Consider the following 7,290-nt stretch of genomic DNA (forward strand, 5'->3'; position numbering starts at 1 on the left):
TCATGACAAATTTGATGTCATCCTAGGTTAACCTTGGCTCAGAAAATACGAGCCAAGGATCAGCTGGCAGCATCGATCCGTAATGATGCCTGTCATCTGATGAACGTCTTGGAGCGTCCACAAGTGTGTCGATGTACAACGAGTGAGTGCGATTGCCTCAATTGTGGTACGGTCGTTAGTACGACTGCACAAGATTACAGTGCGATTACTAATCACACTGTAGAGTCAATTGCCGGCGGCTGTGCAAATACCCAGGCAGCGGCGAAGGTCCACCACTCGAATAAGTCGAGTGGATGGAGACATGAATGCACGCCTAGCGGGCGACATTCGGGAAGATACCGGTTGTCCAAAAGATAATCCTAGGTCGAGTAAAGAGCCGACCGTAGAGGACCAGACAGTGATAGCGCAATCACTGGGAGTACTTAAGACAAATCTTTTAAACAAGGATATTATTGAATACAGGGATGAATTCCATGAAGCAGTTCCGTATGAGTTGCCTAAGGATATAGGCACTCGACATGAGATCGAGCTCAATTTGGGCTCGAAGTACTGTGTCATGAAGCAGTGGCCACTGCCTCGTGACCAAGTACTTGCGATCGATAAATTCTTTATCGATCGTTCAAAAGCGGGCCATGTAAGGGAGCCAACCTCCCCACATAGCTTTTGGACCTTCTGTGAGCGAAGTCACAGGAGGGTGGTGGGTAGTGCACGCATTCAATAAATGAATGCTGCAACGGTGCCGGCTTAAACGCCGGTACCTAGAAAAGACGTAATCATAGATGGTATGTCTAAGAGTACCATCTTTTCGTCTATGGATCTGATGGATGGATTAATCAGATCCTTATGCATGAGCGGGGACATCCCGTACACAGCCGTGAGCACTCCAGTAGGATGCTCTGGGAGTGGCTAGTAATTCCACAGGGGCCTAGTAACGCCCCTGCAACTTTCAACAGATGCGTAACGAATCTGTTGAGACCGGTGCAAAAATTCGCACCGAGTTATTTTGACGATGAATTCGACCATAGCCGGGCCATGGACGGAAAGACGGACGTGGAAATTCATAAAACTCACGTTCGTCAGGCTCGTACACTTATACGAAGCATACATTGTACGCAAATCTCAAGAAGCGTATATTCGCGGCAAGCGGAATACTATTTCTTGGGTGCATCGTCGGAAAACACGGCTTGCGCCCTGATCCCGAAAAGATCAAGGCAATTACCGACTGGCCAGTTCCAGTCGATGTGAACCGACTTAGAAAGTTCTTTGGGCTAGCGGCGTACTCGCACAAGTACTCACGCAATTATGCCGAGATGAAAGTTCATCTCTCTCGTCTCTTGATAAAAGACGAGAAATGGTTATGGAACGCTTAAAGTCTGCGTTCCTTTAAAGGTATCAAGCAAAGCTTGATGCAATCGCCCATCTTGGCGATTGCAGATCAAAACAGATCATTCCATGCGGTCTGTGACGCCAGCGATTTTGCAATCGGCTCTGCGTTATACAGACGGCGCAGAGCGCGTCGTCAGTTACCAATCGCGTCAGCTGCAACCAGCTGAACGCAATAACCGAGTGCATGAGAAGAAACGCCTTGCCATGAAATATGCACTGACTAAATTTAAGGTCTATCTCCTCGGAGATAGACCGTTCATCGTATATACGGACCAGGCGTCATTACGCACGGCCGTAGACAGCCCACGCCTCTCGCAAAGAATGGCGAGGTGGCTGTCTTTCTTCGCGGAGTATAATTTTTCCTAGGAATATAAACCAGGACGACTGAATGCTGTCGCTGATGCGTTATCACGCCGACCCGATTTTGAGTCAGCAGTGCAATCCAATAGTGAAAATAATCCCACTGTTGCAACACTCACTACGAGTGTTCCGTCATCAACCTTAGTTGATGACATAAAGAAAGCCTACACAGAAGATAATGACCTTCTATGTTTGATGGATCATTTAATGAATTCATCCGATAAATCTTTTTTTAAAGATTTACCGGCTTTATATCGATCTTCATCCGATCGATACACAACACGCAACGGCTTACTGTACTACACAGCCGTTGCAGGCGACACTCCACGTGTCGTTCGTCCATGCTCACAATAATTTGCGCTAGTGCTTCACGTCAGTGTCACGATGCACCGGCAAGTGGGCATCGTGGACGTGAGAGAAACTTATCTCACAGTAAGTCGCGACCTCTACTGGCCCAGCCAGTATTAGTTCTTGCGCAAGTACATTCGAGCTTGCGAGGTATGTCAACGGATGAAGCCTAGCCCTTCATCTCGTGCACCTCTCCAACCTCTACCACTTCCGGCAGAATGTTGGCAGTCCGTATCTATGAACTTCGTCTTCGGATTTCCCGGAAACGAACACAAAAACAATGGAATCTTTGTTTTGGTAGACAGATTCAGCGAGATGGTACATGTTGTTGCAGTACCAGAGTCAATTACGGCTCCGAGCTGTGTCCGTGTCTTTATCGACACGGTATTCAAACTCCACGGTTTACCCGTGAACTGGTCTCGGATAGAGATCCACGGTTTACGGCGGAGTTTTAGTAATCCGTGTTCCGATCTCTCGGAACGCGGCGTACTATGTCAACTTCTGATCATCCGGAGACAGATGTTCAGACGGAACGCATAAATCGCGTCCTCGAAGAGATACTTCGAGGTTATCGTATACGAATTGGAGCGAGTTATTACCGATGGTCGAATTCGCCATCAACAATTCGGTACATGCGTCTACAACGCATAAAATGTTCTTCGTGAATGGCCTACACCACGCATACCCACCAATTAGAGGTACCTTTTAGTTAAAGGGGGGGTGAACTCGCACGAGCAAAACCATTTCTGGTTCATGCTCACCACGCGTCGAAGTTACCAACCACGCGAGTGAGGTCGATATCGAAGCAATCGCCATCGAAAATGAGAGGCAGTGCGCACAAAGCGCACTGGAAAAAACAAAACAAATAAGTCAACAGAGGAATTTCTGCTGGCTAGAAAATCAGTAATTCGTTAAGTACAGGATTCCATTACTAACGCAGTGGGCCGTCAAAAATGGAACGCAGACAAACAAGGAGAGCTTATGTTCTTCTATTTAGAATTAATGACCTAGTACTACTACTCTACGGTACACTTACCTAAGCGTGCAGTACGCGGTTTCTTCCGGGGACGGATCTGACCACCCTTTTCAAGAATCCCTAAAAGATTTTTGTGGTCACGAACCAGATTCTCATGCTGAATCTGGAGATTCTCATGTCGGGTCCGAAGACCCTCGAAACCGCGATGAGCTGACGATAACTCATCACGAAGAGCTGACGACAGCTCATCACAAAGGGCTGACGATAGCTCATCACGAAGAGCTGACGATAGCTCATCACGAAGAGCGTGATATTTCCGTTCGTACTCCAACACTGTGTACGCACTCTTTGAACGATTTTCCAACCATCGATATAGTGAGCTTGCACCGTCTGCTCCAACGAGTGACATTTACCGCGCTCGTGTTCAAGGTTCTATCCAATACATGGAGGTAGCGATCGAGTTTGTCGATCAGGTCCCTGCTGGTGCGAAGACACCCAGCAAGAGGAATCCCTCCCCAAAGGGCGATGGCAAGAATTAGCATGCGAGACGCATGAGTTCTGCATCGACCACTGAGGGGTCGGGAAATGCAGGAGCGCAGTAGCGGCGGGATGCCCTAATGACGCGGACTCTGAAGCTTCCCCTAAGTTCAGAGTTGTCGAACAAATTGGTAGCATAGTCCCCGAGGTCTCGAAATTTCGGACCTCAACCCTGCTGATCTATAGCGCTCGAGTACGGAACTATGACCATGTGATGACCCTCTTAGTGGATTCGGGTGCAAAACAAATTCTGTAAAACTCGCGACTCTAGAACAGAGACCGGCGGTGTTAAGTCGCTTTACCAGGATGGCAAGCGAGAAGAGGCGACAGATCGTTTAGCGAACGGCGCGCTCGTGTAGTCTGAGGGAGTTCAGGTAGAACTCGCCTTCAGCTTTAGTGACTTCTCTTGTAAAGAGAAGTTTACAGTGCTAAGTATGGAGCGTCCATACGACCTCATCCTAGGCATGCCATGGTTGGCAAGACACCAACCATGGATAGACTGGCGTTCACGCACAGTTGCTAACTTTTCGCAGAACACTGAAAAGGATATGCTCCTGCGAGAGGCCTTTGCAACTGATGTCGTGTAAAAACACAGTTGAGAGTTCGTTGACGGGATGTCAAACGTCACAGAATTCTTCCCAGAACCGTAAGCCGGGTGTAGCTGAAAGTGTACCGACTGGATGTCAGGTGACACTAATTCCTACCCAGCTCGTGGAGACTAGAGTAGTGAAAAGGACGATGACAAGTAGTCATGTTCCGAATGTTCTGAACAGAGCCAAAGCCTGTGGCAGTAGACGGTGATCTGACAGGAAGTCGAGCGTCGCATGAACCGGCACAGTGCCTAGAGTCTGGTGCGGTTGTAAGAAATGCGTTAATCAGGAGAGAAACGGCACCCGCTTCCCAGTCAAGTGTCGTGGTGACTCGAAGAACGAGTACCAGACAGATGAGGACGATCAAAGACACGTAATAAATGACCTTTGGATCGGCACCAATTAAAGAGGACGAGCCTTTGAACGAGGTGTTCGAGGCCATCACAATATAGCGGAGGCATCCTCAGTTGAGTTGCTCCAGCATGTCTTCAAATCTGCCGAGGAGATAGTAAAACTCCCAGAGTGTCGCGGGATCTGCTCATTGCCGAAATTAAGGAAGGAAGATTCCGAAATAATCACACCAGTTCCAGAAGAGAACTTGGTGGACTGCTGCTCGTCGTCCACAATGGACGAGAGCGTCCTAGAAACGGACAAAAAGAAGCGGTACGCTGCTCAAGGCTGGGATGCCTTGAGAGACAGTCCGTTCTTTGAGGTTCTGTGGAAACATCGTGATGTGTTCCCAGAAGAAGTGCCGAGCCGCCTACCAGCAGATAGGGGCATCGGGCACGAGATAGACCTCGAACCTGGCACCAAGTATTGTGTGACCAGGCAATGGCCGTTGCCGAAAGAACAAGTCGATTATATCGATGAGTTCTTCGACAAACGAGCCAAGGCGGGACATGTGCGTGAGAGCAAATCGTCTCACTGCAGCCCGACCTTTTGTGTGCGTAAAGCCAAAGGTGGTTGGCGCGTGGCTCATGCTTACAATAAGCTAAACACGGCGACCACACCGGAGCGAGCGCATCTCTTGCACATACTCTTGCAGATATCGCTTCGCCTGTCGTGCCCCAAAGAAGCGCGCCTGAAGCAACACTTCGTTGTTCGGCGGCTAGTACATGGCGCGAATCTTTTCCTTAAAGATCGCCCATGTAGGTAACGCCTTAACGTCCGCCATAAGCGCCAAGTAAGCCCACGCTGAGGCCTACCGCACAGGTGCGACATGGCGTACGACACCATCTGGCTGTCGTCCTCGATGAGCTGCACGACACCGCATTGCTCCACGGCTAACAGCCAGTAGACAATCGTGTGCGCTGCAGTTCCATCGAGCTTGGGCGGGTCCATCCGAATGGGCCTCGGCTGATGCGGCCGGGTAGAGAGCATCTCAACAGTCCTATTGATAGCCTCGCTCCAAGCCTGCTCATGCCTCAGCTCATCCTGAGTCTGAGTGACAGACTCCGCCGCAGCATGGCTTTGTGCATCGGACGCGGCCCTCCGCTGTCCGAGCACGAATGCCTCAAACTGCTCCAACTGAGCAACATGTTGCTCAGGAGGACTACCCAGGAGCCTGGCCAGGGCTTGTTCACCAAGTCCCTGCGCCATTAGCCCTGCCACCTCCCGATGATGTTCGGAGAGGTGGGGAAAATGAGCCCAATCAATATTGAGGCTCATCCTGGGAGTCACTTAAGACAAATCCTATATACAAGGATTTGATTGATTTCAGGGACGTATTCCCTGAAACAGTTCCATGCGAGTTGCCTAAAGATAAAGGCACTCGACATGAGATCGAGCTCAATCCGGGCTCGAAGTATAGTGTCATGAAGCAGTGGCTACTGCCTCGTGAAACAAGTAGTTGCAATCGATAAATTCTTTATCGATCGATTAAGAGCGGGCCATGTGAGGGAGTCAACCTCCCACATTGCTCTCCAACCTTCTGTGTGCGAAAGGCCACATGAGGGTGGCGGATAGTGCACGTATGCAATAAACTGAATGCTGCAACGGTACCGGCTCAAGCGTCGATACCTCTAATAGACGTAATCATAGATGGTATGTCAAAGACCACCATCTTTTCGTCTATGGATCTGATGGATGGGTTCTATGAGATCCTTATGCATGAACGGGACATCCCGCACATAGCAGTGATCGCTCCCAGTGGGATGCTCTAGGAATGGCTAGTAATGCCTTAGGGGCTTAGGAACGCCCCTACAACATTCAACAGATGCGCAACGAATCTGTTGGGACCAGTGCGAGAATTCGCACCGAGTTCTTTCGACGATGTATTCGTCCATAGCCTGGCTATGGACAGAAAGACGGATGTGGAAGGTCATAAAACTCACGTTCGTCAGGTTCTTACACTTATGCGAAAGCCTACGTTGTACGCAAATCTCAAGAAGTGTATATTCGCTGCAAGTGAAGTACCACTTCTTGGGTGCATCGTCGGTAAACACGGCGTGCGCCCTGATTCCGAAAAGGTCAAGGCAATTACCGACTGGCCAGTTCCAGTCGATGTCAAGGGACTTCGAAAGTTCCTTGGATTAGCGGCGTACTTGCACAAGTACTCTCGCAATTATGCCGAGATGACAGTTTATCTCTCTCGTCTCTTGAAAAAAGTCGAGAAATGGCTATGGAACGCTGATTGTCAGCGTTCCTTGAAGGTATCAAGCAAAGCTTGATGCAATCGCCAAGATGCGTGATTGCAGATCAAGACAGACCATTCCATGTGGTCTGTGACGCTAGCGATTTTGCAATCGGCTGTGCGTTAATGCAATACGATACAGATGGCGCGGAGCGCGTCGTCTGTTACCAATCGCATCAGCTGCAACCAGCTGAACGCAATTACCCAGTGCATGACAAGGAACTCCTTGCCATGAAATATGCATTGGCTAAATTTAGGGTCTATCTCCTAGGAGATAGACCGTTCATCGTATATACGGACCATGCGTCATTACGCACGGCCGTCAATAGCCCACACCTCTCGCAAAGAATGGCGAGGTGGCTATCCTTCTTCGCGGAGTATAACTTCTCCGTCGAATATAAACCAGGACGACTTAATGTCGTCGCTGATGCGTTATCACGCCGACCCGATTTCGAGTCAGC

This window comes from Bremia lactucae, assembly GCF_004359215.1.
Source record: "Bremia lactucae strain SF5 chromosome Unknown BlacSF5_NotPlaced_200_SHOA01000120.1_2678225bp, whole genome shotgun sequence".
In the NCBI taxonomy this organism is placed as follows: domain Eukaryota; phylum Oomycota; class Peronosporomycetes; order Peronosporales; family Peronosporaceae; genus Bremia; species Bremia lactucae.